At 35.0% G+C, this 19,404-nt stretch overlaps 1 protein-coding gene and 1 pseudogene across 2 annotated transcripts in view; one reads left to right on the top strand and one right to left on the bottom strand.

Moving 5' to 3' along the window:
• Window positions 1–19,404, top strand: part of LOC143539716 (uncharacterized) — a 67,312-nt gene that overhangs the window by 20,089 nt on the left and 27,819 nt on the right. The window lies entirely within an intron of this gene.
• Window positions 7,531–10,968, bottom strand: LOC143539697 (protein THYLAKOID FORMATION1, chloroplastic-like; annotated as a pseudogene). Its single transcript, XR_013136483.1, has 5 exons — window positions 10,706–10,968; window positions 9,193–9,460; window positions 8,899–9,115; window positions 7,899–8,014; window positions 7,531–7,817 (listed from the first exon to the last, which is right to left on the bottom strand). The product of XR_013136483.1 is annotated as a protein THYLAKOID FORMATION1, chloroplastic-like (transcript).

The raw sequence follows: 19,404 nt of genomic DNA, 5'->3' as shown, positions 1-19,404 counted from the left end.
AGGTTGTAAGGAAATTATTTTACTTAATCCTTGTCATATTTCAAGTTATTTTGCAATATTCTGAATATGCTGACACGTGCCTTGGCATTTCATTATTCCTCTTTTGCGCGACGTTATCGCGCATTTATTATAGGGAATCATGAATGAGTTTTTTAGCCTTTACGTGTCAGTATGTGTTACTCTGATATCCATTACAATCCCATGCGCGACCTCGACTGAGACCTTAACAACTATGTTTTGGCATGTGCTTTGCCTTAGCTGTGCTTAGGTATTTTTATGGTTTAGCTGCGCAGCATGTAAGATGGATGTTGTGAGTAATTTGAGCTAAGGCTCATATTATTGGGCTAAGGCCCTAAGCTAAGGCTCATATTATTGGGCTAAGGCCCTGACGTTTTAGAGTTAAAACTCGTTAACGCGTTTGAGCTTGAAGCTCGCGCATGTATGTTTTACTTCGTTTTATTTTTAGTTTGATGTCAATACAATGTTGTCATATTGCTCAAAATTAATAAATGGAAGTGTGAAACATGTATGCAAAAGGTAATAGAACACACATTAAGAAAAAATAGCGCGCATCATTATTCATAATGGCTTAAAGGGCCTTTATTACAAACTTGACAACTTTTACATGAAACATTTTCTAAGCTGTGCTGCGTTCCATGTGCGCGGGATCTTCTTTCCATTCAAATCTTTTAAAGCGTATGCGCCTTTTCCCAATTCTTCCGAGACTTGATAAGGTCCCTCCCAGTTGGGAGACATCTTTCCCGGGGGTATTGCGCGACTAGCTTCATTGTTCCGAAGGACAAAATTATTCTTCTTGAAGTGGCATTCTTTCACGCGCTGATTGTAATATTTTTCTAGTTTTTTCTTGTATTTGGCTTTACTGATGATAGCCGCCTCTCTGCGCCCTTCAAGTAAGTTGAGATCCAACCTCCTTTCTTGCTCGTTGTCTTTTTTACTCATCATGAGTACTCTATAGGATGGGCATCCAATCTCTGCTGGAATCATAGCCTCCGTTCCATAGGTTAGGCTGAACGGGGACTCGCCATTGCTGGTTTTGCTTAATGTCCTGTGCGCCCACAAGACGTTAGGTAACTCCTCGACCCATGCATGGGATTCTCCCTCCAACCTTTTCTTCAGCCCATTCAGCAAGCTTTGGTTCGCGCGTTCTACTTGGCCATTCCCTTGAGGGTGGTATACTGAAGTGAAGACTTGGTTGATGCGCAATTCTTTGAGCCAACTGGATATTTTCTTGTCAGTGAATTGTTTGCCATTGTCGCTCACAATTTCCATTGGCAGGCCAAAACGGCATATGATGTGGCTCCAAATAAATTGCTTCATTGCCTCGGCTGTGATTTTTGCTAGTGGCTTGGCTTCAACCCATTTTGTGAAATAGTCTACTGCCACTACCAAAAACTTTACTCGCCCTTGCGCTTGTGGTAAGGGACCCACAATATCGATTGCCCATTTGTGGAAAGGCCATGCGGAGGTCACCGGAATCAAGTTGTTCTTTGGCCGCATGGTGTTTGGCGCATAGCTCTGACACGCTTTGCATTTTTGGATCTCTTTTAACGCGTCCAAGTACATGCCTGGCCAATAGTAACCTGCGTTCATTGCCTTGGCAACCACTATGCGCGGCCCAGCATGTATTCCACAGATTCCTTCGTCTATCTCTCTGATCACATAGCTTGCTTCCTCGGCATCCAGGCATTTCATGAGCGGTCCAAGATAAGAGCGTCGATATAACGTACCATCAAGCAGTTCGTAGTTCTGCGACTTGTGTCTTATCTTCCTCGCCTGTGCGCGATCGTCCGGTACCTTTCCCTCTTTCAAGAATTCCATTAATGGAGTTATCCATGATGAAGGTGTTGTATGAATTACAAGGACAGACTTCGCTCCCACCGACGGGTTGCTCATTACTTCCACCCTGACATCTTTGCCAAAGTGATCGAAGCTGGCTGATGCCATCTTGCTCAGCGCGTCGGCAGACTTGTTTTCACTGCGCGGAATATGTATGATTCTGAAGAAGTCAAATTGCTCGGTGAGTTTCTTCGCCTGCTCTAAATACAGAGGCATAGTGTTCTCCTTGGCATCATAAAGGCCATTGACCTGTGCTGCTACCAAGTATGAATCGACATGAGCCTCTAGCTTTTTAACTCCGAACTTGTGCGCGATGCGCAGACCAGCCAGCAGGGCTTCATACTCAGCTTCATTGTTGGTGCTCTTGAAATCCAACCTGATTGCGTAAGTATACTCATGATTTTCTGGATCCACCAGTTTGAGGCCTGCGCCGGACCCTTCGTTGTTTGAAGCTCCATCAGTGAATAATCTCCAAACATTTTCTTCATTATTGGCTTGCGGAGGGTCTACTTCGCACTGAGCCTCTTCGACTTTCCCTTCAGGGATTTCTGCAATGAAATCAGCTAAAACTTGTCCCTTGATTGCTGGACGAGGTTTGTAGGTGATCGTGTGCTCCCCTAACTCCAGCGCCCATTTTGTCAGCCTTCCTGAGAGCGCGGGACGTCGCAAGACTTGCTGAATGTTGTAATCAGTCAGGACTTCAATGGGATGACCATTGAAATATCTATGAAGCTTGCGCGACGCATGTGTTAGTGATAAAACTAACTTTTTTATGATGGTGTAGCGCGTCTCAGGATCTGTCAGCACCCGACTTACATAATAGATTGGTGTTTGGATTCCCTTGCGATCCACCAACAACACTGCGCCAATGGCGCGCTCTCCTGCTGACAGGTACAACGTTAGAGTTTCGCCAGGTAGTGGAGCTGTGAGCGCAGGCAGATTTATCAGACATTCTTTTATCTCACTGAAAGCTTGCTCGGCCTCAGGCGTCCACTTAAATTGGCTTTTCTTTAAGCAATTTCTCAATGTGTTAACGAATGGGGTAGATTTGCTTGCATGGTTTGCTAGGAACCTGTTAATTGATACCAATCTGCCATTCAACTTTTGAACTTCCTTCATGGTGGATGGTGAGGGCATGTCAAGGATAGCCTCCACCTTCTCTGGGTTCACCTTGAAGGATGACGAAATATGTGTATTTGTCTGTCAATAATTTAAATATAATAAAAAAAATTGCACCGTTTGTTCTAAGCCATGAAACCTAAGTCAACTGAGATTTGGTAATAACTAATAACAATAATATCATGTGTCCACTTTATACGTCGTGTTGTCTTCCACACAAAATAACAATTTCATGTTGCAGGTATCAGCATGCCAGATGTCACTTAAACAATGGTGCAGTATGAACATACGATGGCTTTTGTAAAGGGTCGTCCCGACAAAATATAAAAATGAAACGAAATAGGTTGCCAAATTATCTATGAATATTATCATTAATTGAGAGGTGAATTCAGATTAGATATTCATTCAAATTTTGGTGAAATCGAATTTTCGGTTTGGTTTTATGTTTTTGTGAACATTTTACATGCTATTAAAACCGAATAATCGAACAAAAACCTATTGTATGAGTTTTGATTTGTTATTGATCGAAAATGTTAAGTTATTTATAATAATTTAAAAATATTGTAACCTACAAAATTTAGGTATAAACATTTTAATCTTAATGTATAAATAATCAATAAGTTATTAACTAACAAAAAAAAATAGGTGTAAATTCATTAATTTGTTTTCAGCCATAAATTTCAAGTTCGTATGGTAAAACCCTATAAAACCGAAAATGAACCGAACTCAAACTAAAGTCCGAAATTGAATAATATTCAAAAACTCAAAAGTCAATAATGATTTAGCTCAAACTGACTCATACAAACCCATAGACACCTAATAGGTATAATTGTATCAACACATAATCTTATAATTATTACCTATCAACACAATATTTCTCAATTATGTTATGATATATAATGAGGAATAACTAACACAACTACTGTGTACACATGCCGTGTTATTGGCCATATGTAGCAATCCGGTTGGTTTCCAGCCACATTTTCAATCCACATTGTATTATTTCCTATAAATATATAAATATGTGGTGCCACTCATGAAAACATACTAATATTTTAAGTACGCATATACATGATATTCCTGTTTTAGTTAAAAACAAATCTTAGACTTTATATGATTTGTTAACTAGTATATTATGGGACACAGATGATTATAACGATACATTACTATGAAGTATATTAGACAAGACACATGACAACTTAGATGAATCTTATATTATTTTGGTATGTCGATAAAGTGATGCTCAACGATAATTAAGGCACTGCCTCAAATATTATTAATGCGTTTTGTGCGAATTCGTTGTATTTGTTTTACATGAGAAGAGAATTTTACAGTTAAACATACTTGAGTTTAAGGAGCTAATCACCTATGATTCTGACGAGTTTCCCTAATGTTTACTCCAAATTAAAAAAAATGATTGTTTACTATATAATTACATTTAAGTTTTCAAGACACACCCCCCTCCCCTTTAACGTAAGATTTTATGTAAGAAGCCATGTGTTTAAATTCCAAGACCGCGTATCAAATTGGCAACCAACAAGCCTCAAAATGTATTATTTGGTTGGTTTGTTACACAAATTCCATAACATGTCATTTTGATTACAGAAAACATACCTATGAATTATTTTAATATACGTATGTCTGTATATGTGTATGTGTATGTACATGTGTAGTTTGTACAAAGCCTAACAAATCCGTATATTTTCAAATATTAATTACAAATCTTGCAAATTATTTACATCACATTTTTCAAATACGACATTTAATATGCAAAGAGATTTTAGGATATAACATTCCCAAATGTAACAAATCTTAAAAACCAATTAAGTTACATTTTAAAGACCCTAAATAATTAATGCAAGATTTCATGTGAATCGTGGATATTTAATCACATTAACAATGTATACCACATGCCCCAATTTCTTTGAGGGACAAATATAAATAGAATGTAATTATTTATGAAGAAACACAGATCTGATCTTTTTAACGGGTTCTGAATCTAATGAGTTCACATGGTAGGATACAAACAATAACCGACTACGATATGAGCACAACATCCAGAAGTCCAGTGACAGAAACTTGCAAAAGAAGCACTGTGAGCTCGTTACGGGAAGCACAAGAGGGGGAGTCTTCCCGTAACCACCCTCCGGCATGAGAATAAGTACAGTTCTGATGAAGAGAAAGTACTTAAGTATTTAGAGTAGATGGTGAAGAGTGAATGTGTTACCTCATGGAGATTGTGAAGTATTTATAGCCGAAGAGTGTGGGAATATGATTGAGCCAGCTGTCCCGTTCTAGAAGATCTCTTGTAACCATCTAGACACGTTCCCTTATGTAATAGGTTGAGCTATACGTCTCATGTGCATGGTTACAACAACCTGGACATGTGTCTCTCTATAATAGGACGAAATATATCTGCCCATGTGCACGGATATAACAACCTGGCCAGCTGTCCTCTATTCATTGGCTGATAGGTCACGTATTTTCTAAGAAAGAATATTGGTAAATCTTCTCGAATAGTTAATTACAGCTATCCTGTGGCATTGCCTTCCGGTCATCCTAGTGGGTGAATATGTTATCCTGCGGATGAATTTTGAGGGTGCCTGGATGCTTTGCGCATGGTCCCTAGGACGTAGCGTTGTTTCTCCTTTAGTGAGTTATGCGGGTGATCCATATGCCTCGCGGATGGCATATTAGGGGCTTCCCTCTGACCCACAGGTGATATTTAAGGGTATTTGGGTATTTTTGGTACCCTACCTACATAATATATGTGCATATTATTGAACATGAAAACATGGAAAAATAACTCATAAAACCACCCTTAATGGTATGAACTTAGCACAAGACGCTTCAACCTATTCCAACAAAATGTTAACAAGATCTACGCTCGATAATAACTTCTCCCACAAGCCACACCCAAACAAAAAACGACTACGTACATTTGATATGTATCGAGGTTGTCATATTTCTTAAATGAAACAATTGATCGTGAAATGTCGAGGCTTTAGTTGATTTGATATGCGTAGAATATAGAACCAATTAACGAAAATCCCGTTGGTAATAGACTACAAAGAAATTCGTCTGAAAAGAATATGTGAGAATCTTATTGGAAATGAGGAAATCCAATCTCATCGCACCGACGGAATATCAAGGAATCGTCTCTAATGATGATATCCCACCAAAACGAAAAACTACAAAACCAAGAGTTATTTAAAAATAGGTTATAAATTAGGAGTTTCAGTCTATTTTCGGCTTTCTCATATGCTCATTTAATTTAGTAGTTATAAATTAGAGTATTGAGATAAAATGTGGACATACAAGAATTTTTGGACCTAAAGAGAATGAAGTTTTTCAAGAAGCATTGGGGGGGGGGGGGGGGGGATGGCATGCATTCTAGATATGATTCGGACTAAAGATTGATATGGTTTAAGCATAAGCAAAGGTGACAGGTGACGACACTTTTAAGAAACATGAAAAGCCTTATAGTACTGGAGAGAAGGAGCAGAGGCAGACTCACACTGACATGAGCCAGGTGAATTAACTAGACTTTGTTAGAAACTTAGAATTGTACATCTTTGAAGATATAAACTTGACTCAATGTGTTAAACCATTCACTTTTGTGTGTTCATAGTTTTTACAAGTAGAAACAAATTGGTTACCGTACCCAAATAAATAGTTTTATATATTGCCATATTCTATATCATTAGATGGATAAAATATATAATGATCATTAATATATTAATATCAGTTGATTACAGGAATAGTGACGCAATTGGTGTTCTGTAAGGGGAGGCCCTTACTATTTTAATTTCCGCAATCTTTCTAGATTGCTTATTAATTTATAGTAACACACGTTGCGTGCATAGTTCCTACGTATGATGTCACCATGCATACACGTATTTTCATCAACTTCTACCACGCAATTGCGGATGTTTTACAAAATTCAGTACCCATAATTATTTTAATACAATGCATGTAATGTACAACGTATATTACCATAAACATGATTCATAGAAAAAAATATATGTTTTATTTGTTGATTCATTTTTTATAGATAATTTAATTAATAAATGTCGTATGAAAATAATTAGAGAGATTAGAGATATACATCTACGTTATTATTTTTATTTTTTTTGAATGACTAAATATTTACATACAATGAAGTTTACGACTGTGACTAAGCCCAAGCTTCGTCACTGCTTAACAAAAATCAAATAGAGCTTCACAACAGACTTGAAAGTGTTCAAAATGAAACTAAGCTGAATGAAATACTAATGCTCAAAGTACACCGTTTGAAATGAAATCCGTTTTTCATTGATACGGCTATCCTCCTATGATATTGCGTGATATTTCAGTCAAGCGAGCTCATCTCCACCAATACAACTACTACTAAAACCGCTATTTCACGAGAGATGCATACTGTTACAGAATATGTTTAATGGTAAGAACAAGCTTACCAAAAGCGTGTATGGAAATGACACAAAGGATGCTGCATGTAAGACCTCAAATATGGAATCACTAGAATGTAAGCAAAAAGAAGACAATAAATTCAAGTAAGAGGATGAGCAATCATTACATAATTGGCATACAAATGAAGATGCACACTAGATACTTGTTAGAATCTGTATGATGATTGCATACCGTCTTTTATCACAAGAAAATATATAACGAAACATAAGAGTAAAAAAGTACAATATATTGCCTCAATTTAGACCGAACAAAGCTTCAAAAGATTTATGAATATTAGCTACTTGCTGACGAATTGGTTTTCCGCTAAGCAATTTTTCACTGCTTCATTAGCCTTTTGCGGTTCGCTTCTTTCTTCTCGCTTCTTTTTCTCCCTGAAAACAAGAAAACAAAACACATGACTCAACAAAATAAACACTTCCATGGTTTTTAAAATTTAAAAGTTTATCAAGTACCTTTCGACATATTCTTTCAACAGTTCTTTGGCTTGAACAAGCTTTGAAAGCAGATTGCGATAAACGTCAAGGTCCCGATCGACACTCTTTTTGTTGATGTTGAGTGCTGCACAAAGCTGGAATCGCAAAAGCAAGTAATAAACATGATATTTATTTTAATTGTTTCATAACAAACATCCATAGACATTTCTTTCTAATGTCAAAGACAACCCGGACACATCAAGAACATTTATTTGTGCATATATACACGCGGTAAGGGAACTTGAAAGCATCAGTTTTGAGCTAGAGTAATATATACACGGTACAAGAATACAATAATTGCTTAACGTACAAGAATACAAGAATACTTATATTTCATGAAATCGATCCATGAAATCACATCACAAGATCTCGAAATCATCAATACATATCCAATTAATCATTGGTTCACCGAAATAAACAGTTTTGGATCGTTAATCAATCAATTTTTTACTTTTATTCACGAAAACCAATTTTTCAGCGTTCTAGTTTTTGGCTGAGCGTTTTAGGTTTTCGGCTGAGCGTTATAGTATTTTTGCCTTTGTTATTTACCATTGAGCGTCTCGCGTACCTATCGTATGTTAAGACATTATTTTACAGTATCTCGACCCCACGGTACAAATAGATCTTACCGTGAGAAGCAAACAAATAACCAGAGTGGTTGTGCTTAAATTAAACTAGAGAAATTATTATTACGCTACAGTTTTGAGCTACTCTAGTTCAGTTTGTTTGTGTAATTAATAATCATTACACTAGAACAAATGAAGTAGCGTAATAATAATTACTCTAGTTCAAAAACTGTAGCGTAATAATAGTTACTACAGTTTTAGCATAATTACTATAGTTATTCACTTATTTGTACGTTTCTCACATTAAGAGTTGTTTAATTGATGCTAACACCATCCTATGGAATCAACTTTCAATGGAAAACAGGACATATGAATATGATTAATATTATTATGATAACTAGAATGTATATTACCTTCTCCAAAATAGTGGGTTCGGTTGCATTTGACAGCTCTAAAAGACGAAACAAACCGACAGCAAAGAACCTACTGTAACTGAAACTTCCACTCCCCCCAGCTCTCTCTGCGATATCCTTCAAAATCTCCTCGCATTCCCCTGTTTTAGATGCAAAATCAACCAACGAATCGGCATTCTGAGCACGAGCCCACGCTTCCAGCTTCTGTGCATCCGCCCTGCAGTTTACAGAACATGTTAATCATTCAAATTGCAAAGCATTAAACATTTATATCAACTGCAAATCGAAAGAGACCTGTACTGTTGTGGATCCTCATTTAGTGCCTTAATATATGCTTGAAAGATGGCTTCTCGATCATCATCGCTAGGGTACCCTTCCATAAGCTGATCGTAAACAGTAACAAAGCCTAAGGCGAATACTGCATCATAGCGGTAGGTCTTCTTGTATCTCATTAGATGTTGCTGTACTATCAGTTCCTGCAGCACCGTGTTGTAGATGCTCGGAATCGGCCGTTTGTAAGCATACAAGAATTTCAACTTAGTCTCTGAAACTGGTGGTGGTTCTGAAGAAAACCCAAATGTCAATAATATATTAGAGAGTATACTAGTTAGGGTTTATAGTTATATGACTACATCATTATCATAGTTAGAAGATACTATTTGATTAGGTTTCCTTTGTAATTATACTGATTGACTGATTGTTTCTATTAAAGGTGCGCACGAAACCGACAAAAACCAAACCTGAACAAAAACCGACGGGTCTGTTTATGTTTTCATGAAAACTGAACTTTCGGTTCGGCTTTGGTTGTGCATCTAACGAAAACCAAATACACTGAAACAAACCGAAATTATAAATTTTTTTTAAGTAATTAATAAGAATTTAGAGAATAGTGTAACCCATATATTTTAGTCCAAATGTATAATAATGAATTAGTTAATTAATTAACAAAAATATTAGGTCCATACTCATTATTTTGGGCAATTTTTTTTGTTCGCCAAAAACTTTAAGCTAAAATAGAAAAACCAAAACCGAACCTAAACCGTAACCAAAAAGAAAACAAAACAAGAACGGATTTTAAAAACTTAAAAACCGAAATTTCAGTTTTTTGTTCGCTTTTAGCCCAAACCTGAATAAATCGAACCAGAAAAAAACAAAGCTCAATGGTTTTCAAAAACCAAATATCCGAAATTTCTATTTTCAGTTCGGTTTTAACCATAACAAACGAACCGTAAAAATCAAAACTGAACGGCTATCAAAACTGAAATTTCTGTTTTTGATTCGGTTTGAGAAAACTGAATGGTTTTCAAAACTAAAAAACCGAAATTTCTGTTTTTGGTTCGGTTTGAGCACAAAACTGAATGGTTTTCAAAACTAAAAAACCGAAATTTCTGTTTTTGGTTCGGTTTGAGCACAAAACTGAACGGTTTTCAAAACTAAAAAACCGAAATTTCTGTTTTTGGTTCGGTTTGAGCACAAAACTGAACGGTTTTCAAAACGAAAAAGCCGAAATTTCGGTCTTAGCCCAAAACCGAAACACCAAAGCTGAACGGTTTCCGCATCCTAAAAAACCGAACCAAATCGACCCGTACAAACCCCTAATTTCTATAAACAGTTAGATCAATAATGCATTGCTATAGCATATCAAATAAATAATAATAATAATAATAATAATAATAATAATAATAATAATAATAATAATAATAATAATAATAAACTAAAATTAAATTGAAGTTGTACTGGATTTGAATCTTCTACATTTCTATAGTATAAACAAAAAGATAAATAAATTGAAATGATTATGAAACACACTGGCCTGTTACAGTAGACATACACTGCACAACGAATCTGGAACTTGAAGTTGAAGTACGGAAGGTGATTGAATTAAAAGATACGTTTGTACGAACCCTAACTGCATAATAATCGGAAACAAGAGGACGAGTGATTTTGGATGGTGATTGAGTGACGCCACGGAACGAGAGTGAAGCAACAGTAGTCATGATTTGGATAAATGCAGTTGATTGAAATTGATAATATTATTATTATTATTAGTTCAGAAATAGAGATAAGGAGCCATTGCGAATTGGGGAATGGAGTGAGAAGAAATTGGGGGAAACAAACAGGAAGAAAAGAGAGAGGTTGAAAATAATAATGTGAGTGAGAAGGCTTATCTGTTGTTATCCATGGCAGGACGGAGGTTGTGTTTGTAGCCAGTGGATATCTTACACGTCTGATGCTGACTTATTCATATTTTGCCCTCAAGTTTTCACAAATGACCAATTAACTCAATCACTAAGCTTCGTCTCTACGGTGAGGGGCATCGATGCCCCTTCACAGTGCCATATCAGCGCACGTGAGCACCGGGGGCATCAAAGCCCCAACATATAATGTTCCGTTGTGGTTTAAAGACCATTGGACGTCCCATTATATATATATATATATATATATATATATATATATATATATATATATCTGTGTGTGTGAGTGAGTGTATGTATGTACGCATGTGTGTGTGAGAGAGATGGAGTGAGAGAGAGAGAGAGAGCGCCCACCAATAATGTCCAAGCGCGCATGACATTCCAACCCAGTTGGTATTGTGCATCAACGTACTCGGATAATAGTGCAAGTAAGTGTCTTTTCTGTTGGTAACAACCAACATACTCGGATCGGGGGTCTCTATTCCACTCATAACATCGAAGTCCTGAGTGCATAGGGGGCGTATGATCATACTTAATGAGGAAACCATGAGCACGTAATCTTTGAGCAAGTAAGCAGATAAACACACAAGTCCATGCAACGAATTGTAATTTGTAAATAATAAGAAAACAAAATTGTAATGTTGATAGGATATATATGCTACCCCCAAAATGTGTAAAAGCGTTAAAAAGCGGGTGTGAGAAACTCACCAACTATTCATATAGTTGACCTTTATTTTATATATATGCTACAGGTACCTTATGTAGAGTATGCTGCCGTGACGAAGACACTAGAATTTAGGTTATATTAATAAGTGGACAAATGTTAATTGTTCTTGTATTTCCCTTGTATTTCTTGTTGCAAATTTGTGTACTTGATGCTTAAATTAATTAATGATAATATTGTCACTTAATAGTGTTACATGTGTTTTGGGCAATCTGTACGTCACACTCAGGCGTTTCCGCTTTAGCCGGGGTGTTACAGATTGGTATCAGATCCGTGACTATAAGATAGGACATTAGACGTAGTGTTCTAGTTGGTTATAGTTTATTTGCTTAATTGTTTAGGTTGCATGATTAGAAATTATGTGAGCCTTATTTTATTGTTCAATGCACACTATTTGGTTATTATTGATTTGTTTATGCCTCATGTACGCAAATACTATTATGTTGATTATTCAATTACTTCAATTACACAAGCACACACAAGTCCAAGGCTTATGCCTAAAAAGCAAAGATTTTTCCAACATTTTCAATTATTGATTTTCATTGTGGTGTTTCGATATTTATTCTTCTTAAAGATGGTTCTTTATGGCGGGTATGTAGTAACTGTAAGGGGGACGTGCCTGTTTTCCGAAACTCTTGGCACCAAGGTTATTGAAACCTAAGGATAAGCAATGCGTATAAATCCCAATCAGACGCGGGACCCGGTTGCTTACCTGGAGAGTTAGGAAAGAGCATGAACTCTATTAAGCCAAAGCATACCACTTTCAACGCCATATGAATCACAACTTTAAAGTTTTCAAATGCGACCATATTCTCTTTGTGAAAAGAATATGGTTGCACTCCTCTATGTTTTACAATGTGTTTTAACTGGAAGTCCGTACACGAATACCCAGCTTTCGGTTTGATTTAATTACGCGTTTTTATACGAGAATAGTTAAGTTTTAAAAAAATTTTGTGGCACGTTTTCTTTATTTATACGCTCATTTACGGCTTAAACTTTTAAAAGTTTGCAAAGTAATCACCGAATTTTAAACGATTCCTTTGTTATTTTACTATTATGTGTTATAAGTGAAAATTTAAAAAGTCATGGTGGTTTATGAACATTCGATTTTCAATTCGATTTCATTATTTATCGTAAGGTTAATATTTTTTCCATATGATTATTCAAAAATTTATGAGGTTTTCGTTTATTGAAAGGTGAAAACTCATGACATTTCATGGGAATTCCAATTTCGATTTCAAATTTGTTTCATGTGATTTCTTTTCTTTACTTGTAACTATTAAACGTTTTCATACTTACTTCCCAAGTCACGCAAATTCTTTATGTTTCGTATCACTCCTTCTCGTTCTCCTAGTTGTCTCACTCAACCGGCGAAATGACAATCCAAGTTATCAAGTAAATGGCCTCCGCGATCCCGATCACCCCACGTTTAACCGCACCTACCTTCATCGCTATAGTTAATTCAAATCCAAACCCAACACCATTCTTGGAAACACAAACTAAACCCAACCGAATGGCCTCACGCTGAAACAAACCCTTTGTACCGTATGTGTAAATTCCACCACTTTACTTCCCCGAAACGTTTATATGCTTCAATCCGTGGTAGATTCTGTTACCACTTATTGCTAAGACCTACCCAAACTCAACGCCCCCATCTGCAAGACCTGTACCTAACCATTTGTCTCAAATCACTTGTTTAACCACATGCTTCAAGCCTACTAACATTGTGGTCACCTTAGCACACTCGCCATACTTTGGAAGGCCTAACTTGTTTCCACCATGCAATATCCTAACCCCGCATCCTTTGTCGACTTTATACGATTTTTCGGTTTCAATACTTAGATTTTTACAAAACTCATCAAACTCGTCTATATTTTCTTTTGCATACGTTTCTACATTTTATTTCTTTTACTAACACCTCGCGCCTAATCCCAAATCCTTAGTTATTTTAATCTTCAGTCAAATGGATTTTCTTTAAAAAAAACATATTACCTTTATTGTTATTATTATTATTATTATTAAAGTTATTAATATTAATATAATATTACTACTTTATTTTTATTAGTACCATCACCGTCATAATCATTATTATTACGGTAATTATCTATATGGTTATTATTAGAATTGTTATTATTATTGTTAATATTTTTATTATTATAGATATTAGTAATATTATTATTACTAGTATCATCGTCACTATTATTATAATATTTAAAGTAAAATATTTGTTTCAAACAAGTTTAAGCCCTTTTGAAACTATTTTTTTTTCATTCAATAATATTTTTATTATTATTATGATTAATAATATTATTATTACTAGTATTATCGTCACCTCTAATAATAATGTAATTATTATTTCAAACCGTATTTAAAGTAAACTTTTTGTTTCAAACAAATCTTAAGCCCTTTTGAGGCTATATTTCATTCAACAAATCAGGTTATCTGACAATCTTTTTCCTAGGCCGCTAGCTAAAAGAAAACATTTATTTTTACGTTAAGGATTTCATAAAATTCTCAAGTTTTAGCGCTAGTTAAAGACGTTTTGCCTAACTAAAATAATCTTATTTCACCATGAGATATAAAGAAAACACCACGATTTACAACCGATTTTCGTAAATTAAAATATATGATATATCCATTCCCTTCTTTCCCCTTTGTTAAACGCCAATGAGTTTCGGCTAAGAAATCATAGCACCATCCACGTCAACTTTCATGCCACAAACAAACCTGCATTCGAGAAGACAAGCGTCGCAAGCTACATTTTCTTTTCTTTAACTTCTTCTTCACGTATTTTTCAGACGTACCCAAAGTTATTTTTTATATCCACTTCTTTAGAATATTGGTTACGAAGTTTATTTTGATTGTTCATTGATCTTTGATCCCTATTCGTTTGTATTTTTACGTAACGTGAATTCGTACATCATTCTTATTCGCTTTATTAAATCGGTTTACGTTTGTTATTTCAAATCTCGTGATCTATGACCCATTTTTCTTAAACGTAACCGTTAAGTGAAATATAGACTATGAACATGTATGTATAGCTACCTAATAGAAACCGTATTTTCATTTTATTTCTACATTTTACTATCGGTGACCGGTTCTCTCCAAATGAATTCGTTTACTTAGAACCGGGACTGTGTCCCATGTACATATTGAGTTTATATTATGTTATACACAAATTGTTTTGTTTATTCGTGTACTTCTCTTTCACTCGATGTTTTATTTAAACCATTTTGTGGTTCTTGATTTCTTCAATTTGGAACAAATGCTTTATTCTGATTTCGAAATTTCAATTGTTTACTTTGATAAACTTAAGGTTGCTATTGGAACTTTTCTTTCACAAACTTAATGGATTTCCAAATTGTGATAATAGAATATTGTTTATCTGTTTTATTTCAAATTATTAATTTATATGTTGTAATGTTCACTTTATTTCATCTCAATGTTTTATTTGAACCAATATATTGTTCTTGATTTCATCAACCTAATACAAATACTTTATTTTAATTTTGAAGTTCTAATTATATACTTGATAAGCACAAAGTTACTATTGGAAAAGTTTTCTTTTCACAAACTTAATCGATTTCAATATTTTAATATTAAAATTTCGTTTATCCATTTCATTTCGAGTTATTATCAATTTATATGTTTATAAGATATAATTGTTTATTCATCTTGACGTTGCCATTGGTCACGCCTATGTTTTATTGGAGATTTTCATTTGTTAAACATCATGATATTTTGATACTTAAAAGTTTCGTTTATTTAAGCTATTCTCGAACCTAATGCGTTATCAAGTTACATATTCATATTTCGTTGGTTAAATGCCACGTTTACTTACCACGTTATTCTCGATCCCATTATTTCAGTTACATGTTACGATGTTCATAATTCTAAATGTTTTATTCTTTAACTTCATTACCTCGTTTATTTCGTTTTCAACATCGTTTACTTGCTTTAGACACGATGGCTTTATTTTCTTAACTTAGTGTTTTCGCTTTGTCCTTGTCCTGAATAGTCTATCAATGTCTTTTGTAATGTTTTAACCCTTTTTATTCATTAGTTTGGATTTTCAACGTTCTATATGATAATTTTATTTATTCAATGTCCATGTCTTAAAACCACACAATAGGGCAAGCTATATGGACCATCCGACGTTAGAGGTAATTATAGGTCAACACGTAATTATCAAAGTCCTCGCATGGAAGATATAATAAGTCCGGTTGTGTGAAATAACTCAGAACTTGGAATGATTTTGGGGAACGGGACAAATACAATATGATAAGTGCATGGTGGATACGCCGCTGGTACATCCTATATATAAGTGTCCTTGTCATACTTTCTATTTGTGGCGTTCTTTCGGGTCATTCAAACATCAGTGTTATTTTATTTTAATATATAAAATTTTTAAAACTTCTAACAACTCCGTATATTGGTGTTTCTCTTTTATATTTTATTTTATTTTAATTTCGGGACGAAGTTTCTAAAAGTTGTAAGTCCTTTAACATTCGTTACTTTTCAAACCCGAAAACCCGACCCATTTTAAATTTTGGGTTTTTATTTATAAATATATGTATTAATATAAATATATAATTCAAGTTTCATCTTATGTGTTTCTATTATGTTCGTTAATTGACATGTTTTGATGTCTCGATGTATTTGTATCTTTTGTTTATTATCTATACAATATTCACGATAATTTAAGTTATAGTTCAAGCACTTTCTATTCGTTTCGTTTAAATAACAAAACTCCGGAATTTAATGTCAATATTTAAACGAGTCGCAAATTAGCCGGGTGTAATATAAATAAAATAATCCAAAACATATTTACTTGTAATTCATAGTTAAAGGTTCAATTTGTAAATACACTTTATAATCTGTTTTTAAAGTAATATGAAACATTGAGGGCCAAAGGTGTAAATTATGTTTAAAATATCATAAAATAATAATAAACCAGCCCCCCTCCCTTCACCCACGTTTTTCCGGCAGCCCCGAACTCCGGCGACGGCAGAACCATTCTAGCGACCTTAAAACACATCCAAAACGCCATTTTAATCAACTTTTAATGTTAAAAACTTGTTTCTCCATCGTATTAACACCTAATCAAGACCCATTTACGTGTATTAACAACCCAACGTTCGGGTCCATCCCCTAAACCGCCGGATAATAATTAAGTTTTATTAATTCGATTTAATCAACCAACGGATCAATTACAACTATAAATAGCATCCTAATCTAATCCTAAACGTGCTACAACCATAATTTTTACACAAACAAACTCGCGAATACCATCATTTGTTCTTATAATATCGGTTCCGGCCAACTCGTCGTTCAACCTCATTCCGGCATCAGTAGAGGTAATTGACATATTGATTTTCTTAGTTTTGACTTGTCTAATAAAACCCCTAATCTATTTTAACCCAACATGGTCTGGATTTGGAGAATTGAAAACCCTAGGGTTAGGATGAAGAAGATGAAGTTGAACAACTTGTTTATATTTATCAGTTTCCATCTTTGAACAACAAACTAGTTTGGTCCAGTGGTTGGGTATTCTTTGTATGGTCATGGAGACCCGGGTCACAGCAAATCCTTTTTATTTCTTTTAAAAAACCATTGTTTATCAATTTTAATAAGTTAAATATATTTTTATAATCATACAAAAATAAATAAAATTATTTTATAGTTAAACAAAAGATGTTTTGATTTCCGTTAACAATTTCCGTTCAAGAATCAACTTTTACAAACCAAATCACTCGTTAAAACCTGTTAAATAATTATTTAGATAATATATATATGATAACGTTGTAACTTTATAAATTCTAACCGACAACGATAAATTCCGTAAATATGATTTAAATCTAATATTCAACTTATAAGTAATATTATAATAAAATTAATGAAAAACCCGTTAACTTAAATAATAATACACTTAAAAATGTGTAACAAAATACTTATAAATAATAATGCATGAACCTTAAAACCAAGCCTTTATTTTCCATAAAATTAGTTAGTAATTCTTGTGTTTTTATTAATTTAGCTCGTGAGATTCGATCGTTCGGTTTCATATCACACACTTTCGATTTTATTTAAAGTTTGTCTTCAACTTCAAGGTGAGTTCCTCACACCCCCTTTTTAACGCTTTTACACATTTTGGGGGTAGCATATATATCCTATCAACATTACAATTTTGTTTTCTTATTATTTACAAACTACAATTCGTTACATGGACTTGTGTGTTTATTTGCTTACTTGCTCAAAGATTACGTGCTCATAGTTTCCTCATTAAGTATGATCATACGCCCCCCTATGCACTCAGGACCTCGATGTTATGAGTGGAATAGGGACCCCCCGATCCGAGTATGTTGGTTGTTACCAACAGAAAAGACACTTACTTGCACTATTATCCGAGTACGTTGGTGCACAATCCCAACTGGAAAGGACCTTACTTGCTCATTTACGTTTGTTCATGGAATTGTAGATTTTTATGTATTTATATCAAAACTTGTGTGAACTCACCAACTATTCATATAGTTGACCTTTATTTTATATATATGCTACATGTACCTTATGTAGAGTATGCTGCCGTGACGAAGACACTAGAATTTAGGTTATATTAATAAGTGGACAAATGTTAATTGTTCTTGTATTTCCCTTGTATTTCTTGTTGCAAATTTGTGTACTTGATGCTTAAATTAATTAATGATAATATTGTCACTTAATAGTGTCACATGTGTTTTGGGCAATCTGTACGTCACACTCAGGCGTTTCCGCTTTAGCCGGGGTGTTACAAGTGAAGGGAGAAAAATTGTGGGTTTTGGTTAGGTCCAATCACTGTTTTGAAACCCGGCCCGGCCGGTCGGACTCAGAACAGGGCCGGGTGAGGCATTTGACCCGTTTTCGAAAAACCCGGCCGGGTTTGGCGGGTGGCGGTCAGCCCGGACCCGGTGACCCGGCTGGTCGACCGGTAAAACCCATTTTTTATTAAATCTAAAATGAAATGTGTATGGTGGGATTCGAACTTGGGTCATTTCCTAGATAGAAGCTTTAATAATTACTCATGAGCCAACCAACCAAGCTTCATTGATGTCTTTATTGATCAAATATATATCATATATACTCAAAAAACAATGTATGAAACATAAATAAACATTAAAGTTTGTTATTGTTATTATTTTTTGTTATTTAATTTTTATATGTATATGAATTATATATAAATATATATATATATGTATATATAAATTATTTATGACGTCATCCGGGTCAAACACCGGTTCGCCCTCCCGGGTCGGTCCGACCTTTGACCCGGTAAGACGTCCGGATCGACGCCCAGGCCGGGTCAGAAAACATTGGGTCCAATTAGCGGCACCATTGGCTAGCGAACCACAACAGGGTGAAGCTAACAGTGGCGCGAACGACAAAGGGGTTAAGGGTTAGGTCCAGTTGGCATCATATTACGCAATATGATATGATGAATCTTGGTGGTAGATTCAACTACAACACATGGCCTAAACCCCTTTATCTTTCGCATAATATGGGTTGTATGATATCCTTGGTATATGTTAAATAAGCTTTGTACGAGTCTGTCAC

The sequence above is a fragment of the Bidens hawaiensis genome, unplaced genomic scaffold (genome assembly GCF_021521415.1).
Source record: "Bidens hawaiensis isolate Kalapana, Puna unplaced genomic scaffold, B.hawaiensis_p1.1 tig00000820_1, whole genome shotgun sequence".
Taxonomy (NCBI): domain Eukaryota; kingdom Viridiplantae; phylum Streptophyta; class Magnoliopsida; order Asterales; family Asteraceae; genus Bidens; species Bidens hawaiensis.
This window is presented reverse-complemented; position numbering and strand designations above follow the sequence as displayed.